Raw genomic sequence first — 11,169 nt, 5'->3', positions numbered from 1 at the left:
CTGGAACTGCCTCTGCCTGCCACCCTCCAGCCCACCCGGCCCTGCGGCCGAAACCTGTTGCACAGCGGCCGGGCAAGGAGCGCTTCCGCAGCTGGGGTCACGCCTCCCGCCCCCCGCACCGGGCCCCGCCTGCCCCGCAGGGTTGGGCTGATTCCCGGCATCCCGACACCGAGTGTCCCACAGCGCTGCCAGGGGGGCGGTGAGGCGCCACAGGTGGAACCCCTTCCAAACTCAGCAGCTCTGGTTTCACCAAGGGGCTTCCGAGCTCTCCTACTCCTGGGGAAAACTGTGAGGTAGGAGCTGGCAGAGCAGCTTAAGGGCGGCGAGAGGTGGGTGTCTGGGAAGGGAGGGAAGAGCATCTCTCCTGCGGATGCAAGCCGACGTGAGTGACGGCACCAGAGAGGAGGGCCGGCTGTTGCTGAGGTGCTTGTACCAGCGCTTGGATGTCCCTGTCACTGCTTTCTCATCCTTGCCACTGGTGTGAGTTGTTAATGCACAACTGACTTATCCCTTGCTGGTTGTGATCTGTGGGGATGTGGTGCTCAGCCCAGCCCCAGACACTCTGTTCCTGTCCTTGTGCACTTCATACTTCATTCTTCCATCCTTCTGTCCTAAGCCATGGGTGACTCCTCTTCATGGTAACTTGTCTCGTTCCTATACCATACTTGTGTCACTGGGACCCCAGTGCTTTCTGCTTTTTGTTCCCCATGGGCCCAGCACATCCATGGCACAGTTCCGTCTTGAATGAGGCCTTGAATCAGGGCAAGTTCAGTCCTGCCTAACACTGAGGGACACTGTCCAGAGGGCCGGGAAGTTGCTCAGGGAGATACCAGAAAGTGAATAAACTGCTGGATCAGGGAACTTGGGCAAGCACTCTCTTCAAGTTTGCTTCCAGGGAGGCAAGGAAAAGTTTACCTCCTTGAGCAACATTCAAAGCAACAGGGAAGGAAATGACCATGCTACATTAGCAGGGCCTGGAGGCCAAAACAGAGGGAGAGGATTAAATGGCAGCACAGCCAAAACCTGGCCCTGAGCATACCCTGCACTAGTGAGACACTAGTGCTATGGGGCACTCTTGCCCCATAACAGCCACAATTCTTTGCCCTGTAAACTCAAAGCCACATGAAAAACACTGCAAAGGCTGGCTAAACTGTGCCCACAGGTTCCAGCCACACCTGGGACAGGCTGCTCTGGATACAAGCAGGGTTCTGCCAAGAGAGGTAAGGAAGAGCCCAAACTACCCACCTTTCCACCCAAGTCTCCACTAAACTAACCCAACCCAGAAACCCAAAACTGGCCTTGCAGGTGAGAAGGGGCTGTGGGTTGCTGAGGAGGACACAAATCATCAGCCCCTTCCCTATCTCTTGAACAGTGACTGGTGCTGTTTTGCAGTCCTGCACCAGTTGAGGTTTGTCCTCTGTCTCTTTAGAGCCTTTCCTGTGGTTTCCATGATTGACAGAGGTATCTCAGCCCTGAAAGTGAAGGCAGGATGCATCCTTCAAGAGCACAGGGAAGAGTTCTCTCCCCAGTCCAGCTTTTCACTGCAGCTTCTATTAAAGCTGTTTCCATGGTCATCTGGTGGAAAATTAGTCCAGCTCCAACAAGGCAGAAAATTATAGGTAGCATTTAGTATTGTTTAGTATTTACCATTATTGTCCTGGTTTCAGCTGAGATAAAGTTAACATTCTTCCTAATAGCTGGTATAGCACTGTGTTTTGGATTTAGGATGGGAATAAGATTGATAACACAGGGATGTTTTAGTTGACGCTGGGCATTGCTTACACTAAGTCAAGGACTTCTCAGCTTCTCATGCTGCCTTTGCCAGCAAGCAGGCTGGGGGTGCACAAGAAGTTAGGAAGGGACCCAGCCAGGACAACTGACCCCAACTGACCAGAGGGATATTCCAAACCATATGGTGTCATGCTGAACAAAAAACCTGGGGGAAGTTGGCCGGAAGGTGGTTGCCCACTGCTCAGGGACTGGCTGGGCATCACTGAATCATTATTAACCCTTCCTTTTCATCCTATTAAACTGTCTTTATCTCGAAGAACAACTTTCACCCTTTTTCCAGTTCTCTCTCTCATCCCATTTTATTTCTCAGGCAGTTCTATATAGAGAAGATGGTAATATAGTAATAAAGTTTACTGTCTCCTCATAATGCCTTGGAAGTACAAAGAGTTATCAATCCTGCTATAGAAGCTAGTGTGTGTTCTCTTTTCACTGTATCTCCTTCAGGACTATGGACTATGACTACAGTTACGTGGTGGCATTTTCCTGTGTTGAGCCATGTTTTTTTGCCAGGTATCTTTAGTTGGAGTCTCGGAAGAAAAATCCAGTGTGTGTCCTATTTTCAAATACATCGCTCCCTGTGCCTTTACCTTGCTCACCTTCTCTGCTCTTTGGGTGAGGAGCCAAAAGATCTTCAGTGGGGAAAAAAAAAAAAGGAAAAGCAAAAAATGAGGGAAACATTTAAGTTGCCACAGGTGTATGGATGTAGCAGCACAATATACAGATGTGCTGTTTTCATCCGTTTCTCTCAGTGGGAAGCAGGTAAGATCAGTTAAAGGTAACATACATGTTTGCTTGTGCAGGAGATAAGGAAGGGAAAGATAGTGCTGCTTTCTCCTGGGAGGAGGAGCTGCTGTTGCTTTGGGCCACTTCAGAAGCTGTCTCCACTCCTCTCCTTTGGTGCACATGCCAGGGAAGAACCCTGAGGGGTCCCTCAGTGCCTCAGGCAGCCCCATGCAGAGGGCAGCAACCTCACAGTGTAAATAAATACCTGCTGTGTTTAGTTCTTCTGGGCTGCTAAACCCTTTCTGAATTATGAAGCACCTTCTCTTATTTTGTAGGTCACGGTTCATGTTTTTACCAGCACCACCACAAATCCCTTTCTGCATCCACCTATAGGCAGATGGACGGGCAGTGGCACCACAAAGGTCGCTGAAGGGAGCATGCTGCTCCTCAGTTGCCCGCCACACTTGTGGCCTCTGACACGGCTGTGCTTGACACCCATATCAGGCTGTTTTCCATGTGCGTGATGGAAATGCGCCTGATCAGCTCCCCTGAGGTATCCTATCCTCTTTTGCAAAGCCCTTGCCTCATGGACACCCCCCAGCAGGCCCCACGCTGTACAACAGCGATGGTGGCATTGGCCTTCCCAGTGCCTCACCTGGGCTGTTGCACCCAACATGGCTGACCCCAGGGGCTGAGGACGCTTGCATGGCAACTGCCCTGGCGGCCATCTTGGCACCACCTCATGGGCGCCCTGTGGTGGGTGGGTGGTCACCTTCCAGGGCTGCAGGGCCGTGCTGGGAGCCCTGGATAATTAAAAAAAAAAAGACAAAACGAAACAAAAGTCCCACAGCTTTGTGCTGTGAGTTTTCTCCAGGTGGAGCAAGAGATGGCTTTTTTCCAAAATGTGACAGTCCAAGGCACGAACAGACGACCCAGTGAAAAAACTGCCCTTGTTGCGTAAGAGGGATTTCCTCCTGTTTATCCTCTGTAAAGCAAACCCACTTTCCTGCTGCAGCCAGGAATGACCTTCCCTGAGCCAGTGGCACCCTGTGTTAGAACTCTGTGTGCTGAGGCATTCTGGTGAATGTTCCAGTTACCTCTGGCATATTTTGGGCTTGAGTAGCTCTCAGCCCATCCTCCACCTGGAGTAATCCATCCAGCAAAATGTTGGGAAAGACCTGCGTTCCTTGCAGATGCCAGTGAAAAAGTGGTGAGTTTCTCTCTTGTGCATGTGCATGCTTGATTAAATAGGTTAATGACTGCGTGAAACAGTGACCATATAGCTCTATTTCCACACGTGCATTTGATGAGCGTATGTTAGCAAAGCCACCTTGTGCAGAATAGCAGGGAAAACTATGCCTAAGGAGGACAACTGAGAAAAGAGTCTCTCTGTAAGTCATGGCACTTTTACTCAATACTCGTATTCAGAGGTGGAACAAGCCTGAGTTCACTTGCAGCAATGAAATGCCCCATTAATCACGTATGCCTTTGAAAGGGATATGTCAGGCTTGGCTTATACGCCTACATTGGTACCTGATCCCATCTAGACAATGCAAGACAAGCGCTTAACAAAGCAGCTCTAGTTAGTAACTTGACTTATTTGTTAGTTTGCTAGTTAGATATAAATCAAAGTGTCGTAATAAGCCAATGATGTAGCAGCAGCTGCAATCTAATTTAGAGAGAAAGAGCCTCATTTTAGTTTTCCTGACATGAACACAAAAGACAGTATCAATACTGGAGCTGGTAGAGACACAGCTATATAAAACTAGTGAAAGGTCCGAATATGAGGACAAATATATTATTATCTCAGTAAAGAAAACTAAAAACTAGATTGAGTCTATAACAGTTTTAAAATGCTAACAAAAGAATTCTGACTACAAGGAATAAATACATCTTGGACCTATGCTGTGACATGTAAAAATTATTTTGCCAATGTGTTAAATTAATAGCTCTGGTTACATCCTAAGCACTTTGTGTGTACGAAAGTGTTGCCTTAGCTATGACTTTGATCGTGCTTCAAGCATAATCATTTCATTGGCCTTCCAAATTTTGCTGTAGAAACTTATTTATAAGCTGACCTTTGAGGCAACTGAATAAAATACTGTCTAGTGACAGCAAAGAATGCTCTTAATAAGGGCCATATTTCTGACTAGCAATGTAATGGCTCAGCTCCTTTGACTTCAATTTAGCTATATCTCTTGATACTGGCTAGAGACTAGATCTTCAGTATCTATTTTGGGAAACAAATTTAGAACCAAGGAAAATAAATACTTCCAGATGCAGCATTGAGTCAGCATATCACATTCAGTGCTGCTTGAAAGTATTGAGTCAGTTGGTGCAGATAGATTTTTAAGAAGAAATTATTAATTTTATGACTGTCTATGACTTTTATAGACATGCTTGCTTTATCTCTTTCTTCATAAAACACAGGTCATAGAATTTCTTTGCAGGTAGAGCAACTACTGGCAAGTCCAGGCAGAGAAGAGCACAGTATGTGTCACTCTGCAGCTAGCTAGATGTGTTATGAGGTTGGGTGGGATTTTCTGCCTTGTGAGATTTTGGACATAGATGAGGCCAGGATGGTGAGCTTGAGAAACCAGTGACCTGAGTCTGTGTAATGAAAGCTAGCACTCTTATCTCTAAGAAAAGAGGAAAGCAGAGGTCTGCTGTATTCCTCTGTAAAATAATTTAACTCTTGCAGCTATTTGCACTTGTTATACCAGAACAGAAAATGCAGTCCAGTGAAAACATACAACTGAGGCAGATTCCGATCCTGTGGTCTTCCGTAGTAAATATGAATTAGATAGCAGTTTAATGGGCTTTGACAGCATTGCTGGTGTACGCAAGATCTGCAGAATTTAGCAGGAACAATCAAAGTTTTAGGCAGCCTAAACTGGTCCTTGAACTTGCAATGTGTTGGCGGTTCACAAACCCTGGTGCCTGGAGTGCTTTCTGCAGTGTGGGGCAATTGCATACCTCTGACCAAGGGATTCCAAACCCTAAATGCTCTTAAAAGAGAGTTCAGATATCATCACTCACATCCTCACATGCTTTTGCCAGATGCAGTTTTGCTGCAATTCTCACAAGAACATTGTATCATCATAAATATTAGGGAATTATAGGTGCTTGAACATGAGAGAGGATATCTATTTGGTGAAATATGCCCCAGTAACTCTATGTCCCTCTTTTCCATGGAATGGCTCTTACAAAGAAATATAAACCAGGGGGATATGTGATGGGAATCCTGGGACAGAGATTTATCTTGTGACTTAGTTCTTTGTGCTGTAATATGGAGCACAAAGTATTGAAGCATTGAACCTAAAACTCCAAAAATCGGCATGGATGGCAAGGCAGCATGGAATGGTGCATGTGGAAGCTAGTAATGCTTACATTAACTGCATCCCTAATTACTCTGTTCTGTGGAAGTGCTGATACTGGTTGGTAAGGAAAGTTGTGTGACAGATCTCTTAGTTAAAGCAGCAGAACAACATGCAGACTGTTGCTCAACAATGCTTATATTCTGATTAAACGTGCAGAGACTATATTGCAAATTAAATCATAATGTTTAGGAAACCCCAAGAGGGATCCAAATACTGTAATCTGGCTGCAGATACACATGGGAAATTGTTTCAAATCTACTGTATTGTGAACCAGTTTAATATTGTCAGGAGCATTTGTTTGATTATTATTGACGTTTTAATATATTGTCATTGCAGTCAGTGTTGGCTGATGCTACTCAAAGCCAGCTAGTATTCTTGCTGGCATGAGGTTGAGGTGATTCAGCACCTGATAAGTGAATGGAGGAAATAACTTCTTCTGTTCATTTTCCTGTGCACATGGTAAACACATTGTAGCTGTAGAATATTTTCTGTCATATCCAGTAGCTGGATTTTTCTTCTATCTGAAATCATAAGCAAAACCACTACTCAAAGAGGAAGAATAGTTTTTGTCTTGGGAATCCCATCTATTTTACTGACGACTAGGGCCAGTCAGGGTAATAAAGGGTGGGACAGCTAAGCCTCATAGGGAATACTATTGTCCCCAGTACCAATGTTCTTCCCATGCCAGGGAGGGACAATGTTAATTTGGTTGTGGATTTCCAGGATTGTTGAATGAACGAGGCCTCCACAGGAGGGATGCCACATGGGCATCTCTCTCTCCTGGACTTCCTGTAGAAAACTGTATTTTAATATATTTACAATTGTACCACTTGGTTTTTATCCTGAGTCAGTGCTTTACACCAGTGCAACGCATGTCTGTACTTACCTACCTGCTTTTATGGTCTCTTAAAAGTCCTCTGCAGATGAGGAAGGCCTTAGGTCTTATATCTGTCCATTGCAGCTGAGGACACTGCCGATCTGCAACTGTTTGTTGAGCTCTTTGTCCCCTATGTTGAAGGCCACCTAGAACACGCGACACCCGCTGCTGTCTTCAAGCACAGAGCCCAGTGTTTCAGTTTAGCTCGGTGTGTTCTAGTTTTGATGTAAAACAATTCACTTGGAATAGCCCTAACCTAATTGTAAATGAACCCTGCTTCTGGCTGGTTTTTAATTAGGTTGCAGGGATTGTATTCTTTTCACTTTCCAAGAGCACGTGTAAGCAGGCTTAGGGGAACTTGGTAGGTATAAAGCAAGCTGGTGACATTTTTGATATCAGTTTGAACTTGGCCTTCATTTTTCTTGTGTCTTTCAGGAAATGCCTTGGGAAGGCCATCAAATAAACACCAGTGGGCTGGGCAATACTTGATGAGTTTCTTTGAGTAATGTAGATCAAACCATTTAAGATACAGCGAGACAAAGTAGTCTGACAGAACAGCTGGACCAGCTGTCACCTAGCAACGGAGTTTCTCAAGTTCATTGCAAAGTTTTAGGACTGTATAGCTGACTTGCATTCATTTCTCATGCCCCTCATTTTGGTCAGATAGCTGCAACAGATCTACTTCAATGAACGGGGTTTCTTCAGCTTTGTTTGGGAAGCCAAACTCCCTGAATATTAGTAGGTAAGGACTGTGACTGCAGCAGTTCTTCTGTGAATTTGGCTTCTTTGCTGGTGAGGGCAGGCTGTACTTGCTGTCTAGGTGATGAAATGGTAGTTTCTTATATGCAAAGGACAACCTATACTGGGCTGAGCAACTGTTTCCAACCTTTCCTAGGAAAAAGCAGGGCTCTAGTTTTCAACACCCCAGTGCTCACAGGAACCTGCTAGCCAGCCCCTTGACCCCCTCCCAGTGGGTGTAAGAGAAGGTGCAGTCACAAGCAAGGTTAGGTATGTTTTTTCCATTTTTTTCCCCAAATCTATGCTATTAAGAAAGATCAGTCTGACAGGATCAGAAACTTCCCAGTTACTGCCCTCCAATGTGAGAGCTGGGCTATCTCCATGCTGCTGTGAGAGGCTGTGTGTGTATGGACCTGGATCTGTTGGAGCCCAAGCTGGGGGAGAGCATTTCCTGCACATTCTAACTTTCTGGGTTTGGTGTCTGCAGGGAGGTGTTGTGGGGAAGGGTGGGTCCCATGTGTGAGCTAGGGATACTGGACAGTGCTGTGATCTGAGGGTGGGAGCAACAACAGTGCAAGTGAACATGCCGGAGTTGCAACAGAGCGGATTTGACTCTCCATTTATGCAAAAAGTCCTTGAAGTCCAAAGGGTTGAACCCGTGAGAAGTTCATCAGTATTGCTGTAGGGAAATACCTGTGGGTTTGTTTCATCTTTTTCTGCCTGGGATGTGTTCCCCAGAGCACTGTGTATAGGAAAAGCTAAACCAGCCCGTTTGCAAAAAAACTGCTTGTATTGGTTTAAGTGTAGATTTTGGTGGCATGACCACAGAGAACGAGACCTGCTGCTCTCAGAATTGAGCTGCTGGTGAAGTATTTGAGGCTGGGAAAGCCTGGCCAGCCTAGCACAGTGCTGTGTAGCAGGCATGACAATGCCATGTAAAAGAAGTTCCCTGAAAGGCTTTCAGAAGTCAGAGCAGCTATACAACAGCCTGGGAGCTTGTTAGCTCCCTTGCTACATCTGCCTTGAGATGAACAAGAGCCCCCACCAATGCCATTTCGCCCTTCTGTACCTCAGGCCCTGCGCCCACCCCACCTGCTCAGGACAGGCCCCCAGACAGACAGACGGACAAGGATGCACTTGCTCTTCCCCCACACACTTCTTTTTCTCTCCTTTTTCCTCCATGGCTTTTTGCTTTTAAAGGTTGCTGCTGACAAATCTATCTATTTGGGGCAAATTGTCAGTGAGAAACTTCCGCTCGAACTCTTTGGGACAAAACTGCCTCTTTGAAAGGGTAAATCCCGTTGCATGAAGGTCTGAACAATGGCCAAATGTGTTGCTGCTACTGCTGCCGCTGCTGCTGAGGCTGGGGCTGTGACAAAGAGCGGATTAATTGGTGCCGCGGCTGACTGGTTCGAGATGGCTCCACTCAGCCTGCGCTGCAGGGAGCCCCATTGACTGGGCCCCGAGTCCCACTTTTCACAAACTCCAAACAAAAGTCAATTTCTTTTTTATAAGGCGAGGGAAGAAAAAAAAAAATCAGTTCATGTTTGAGCTCGGGAAGTTGACTTGTTGGATTATAGGGCGTCATGCTCTCTCTGTCTGTTTCTCCCATGCTTTAAAGTTGCTTCTCCCACTAAGAGAAGAGTGAGGGGAGAAAATGGAAGCAAAAGTGAGCCGTCCCCATCAGCATGAGCATGAGAGGGGGCTCTGGGGATTGAAAGCTACCAAGAAACCTGGACTCTACGACCAAGGCTGGGGACCAAGCCAGAGCTCTTATTTTGTGGCAGCAAACTTCTCCAGCCATCTGATGCTATTCTCAAAGATGTTTGCAGGACATTCAATCCTTAGGTAGATAGCACTATTAGGGAGTCAGAGTGACTTAGTGTGGTTGAAGTCAGCATATCCATACAGGACTTCATGACTGGCAAAGTCTCCTAATAGGGAAGGTTTTCTCATGTGGAACTGTGCAACACAACTAAATGTCTTGCGTCCCCCTTGAATAACCTTTGACTTCCTCTGACTCTAAATTCCCACCAGGGAATGCAGAATAAGGTTCCCAAGTGGTACATCCCGTGCACTCAGAAAAAAATGTAATATATATAGAAGCAATCAGAGAGAGAGAGAGAGAGGAAGAAAGAAACCCGGGGGATTACTCTTATGCATACAGATGTTAATAGACATTACCGAGTTGGCACAGTTTCTGCAGCTGAAGTTATACTGGAGCATTTTGGGAAGTTAATCCCTGTAATTGCTTTGATAATCTTGTGGTATTTGAGATATCACTTAATCAATATTTAGCTTTTCTTTTGGAAAATAGAGATCCCCAAACAAAAGAGGGAGGCTATTATCAGATGTAACTGCTGACCTTCTCCTCCTGGCGGTGGTATAGTATCAGATCTCCTATTACCTGCAATTTATTTGCATATATTTTGTTTTTGCAGGGGGACATTTCATGCTGGATTCTATTTCTTCTTTTTCTGCAGAGTGCATCCTTTGATCTGACTCTCACTAATTGGTTTGACACACAGAGGAGGGAGCTGGGCATCCAACAGTTAATTCCCTTGATTTTTTAAACACTCTTTTCTGCAACCTATTCTTACTTTAAAGGGAAACAGTGTGTTTTATCATCCACAGCTTTGCTACAGACTATATGGCAGGCAGAGCTTGAAATTAGGGTAGAAGGCTGCAGAGTGCCACAGTTTGGTTTGAAGTTAATGATAATTCTCTTGTGTTAATGTTGCTGTGCACTCTGCACATGAACCTCTGATTTTTTAAGGTCCACATAAAACTATTACAGATTTTATTCTGTCCATTTTTCAAGTAGAACTATGGGTATAGTAAGAGCCAACCAACAGGAACATTTGTTCAGATTAACCATGTAGCTCTATAAGCATAGCTAACTTGAAAAGAGCCTCTGGCTTCATTGCTGATCTGTAGGATTTGCACCACCACTCCCCAGGTCTTTGACTGTGACCTTCGCTATGCTACTGCATTTACTTTTACCCTGTATGATGTTCCTTGGCTTTCAGCTAACCTGACACTGGAAAGACTCCACTGTCTTCACAGACTGATCCTCTTTCTGTCTCTATTATATGTCTGTATATAGTTCAGAATTAATCCATCTCTGATTTTATCAGCAAACAAGGAGAGACATGAAGCAAAGAAATCTGTAGAAAAGTATAATTATTGGTTTCATTATTCTCCCTTTTATTCCTCCTTATAAGAATCCATCAAGGAAACTATGAAGATATCTGAGATAAAGGTGAAATCTCTTGTATCATACATTAAGTCTGGTAGAGAGGTCTTTGGGAAGCAGAGAGATCCTTGCTGGGCTTTTCCTTAATGTTGAGTATGCCCTTAAAATTTTCATAGTTTTTTAAGAGGATCTCCATTAATGTGCATAAGACAATACAAAGAATTATCCTTTTCATTGTGCCCTATTATAATGCTTCAAGCTCTCCTAAAACTAGATGGCAATTTTCAGCGGAGCAGCTGAGTTATGGGGAACTCCAAAGGAAGGAATGGTCTGGTATGTCAAAGGTGTTGGAAAAATCAAAGGGAAAGAGGGTGGAGAAGAGGAGGTTAGAATTGACTAGAAGGACATCATTAGTGATTTGAGAGAGAGCAATTCCTGCAGAGTGAAGTGGCTGAAAACCAGAC

Source organism: Pezoporus wallicus, unplaced genomic scaffold (genome assembly GCF_028554395.1).
Source record: "Pezoporus wallicus isolate ANWC-B61680 ecotype Strahan unplaced genomic scaffold, APGP_CSIRO_Pwel_v1 contig_6923, whole genome shotgun sequence".
Classification (NCBI taxonomy): Eukaryota; Metazoa; Chordata; class Aves; order Psittaciformes; family Psittacidae; genus Pezoporus; species Pezoporus wallicus.
Note: the sequence above shows the minus strand (reverse complement) of the source record.